The 513-nt window shown below is 53.2% G+C and overlaps 1 protein-coding gene across 1 annotated transcript in view; it reads right to left on the bottom strand.

The window, feature by feature from the left end:
- Nucleotides 1-513, bottom strand: part of ABAT (4-aminobutyrate aminotransferase) — a 36,697-nt gene that overhangs the window by 10,231 nt on the left and 25,953 nt on the right. The window lies entirely within an intron of this gene.

A 513-nucleotide genomic window follows, 5' to 3' on the forward strand; every position in this document is an offset into this window, starting at 1 on the left:
GCCGCTCTGGACACCAATGGGGCGAACACCCTTGTGCATACGTTTGTGTTGACCTTTTGGATTTTTCTAGAAGATACATTAAAGGTTCCCTTAGACGGGTCCACTTCAGGCAGTTGTTCTGGAGAACTGCTGAAGAGCCCCACGCGGCCTTGATGCCCAGGAAGGGACTAGGGAGTCAGAATGCTTGGAGACCTCTTGTTGGGGACCGAATGTTTGTGTCCCCCCAAATTTGTATATTGAAGCCTAACTAACCCTCCATGCGATGGTATTTGAACACAAGGCCTTGAAGAGGTGACCAGGGTTGGCTAAGGTCATGAGGGAGGCCCCCCGATGGGATTAGTGTCTTCACAAAGAGAAGCACAAGAGAGCTTGCTTGCTCTCTCTCTCAGACACACTGAGAAGGTGGCTGTCTGCAGCCAGGAAGACAGCCTGCCCCGGGGAGCCAAAGAAGCTGGCACCTTGACCGACCTTGGACTTCCGGCCCTCTATGGTATCTGTTATGGCAGCCTGCGC

The sequence above is a fragment of the Pteropus alecto genome, unplaced genomic scaffold (assembly GCF_000325575.1).
Source record: "Pteropus alecto unplaced genomic scaffold, ASM32557v1 scaffold44, whole genome shotgun sequence".
In the NCBI taxonomy this organism is placed as follows: Eukaryota; Metazoa; Chordata; class Mammalia; order Chiroptera; family Pteropodidae; genus Pteropus; species Pteropus alecto.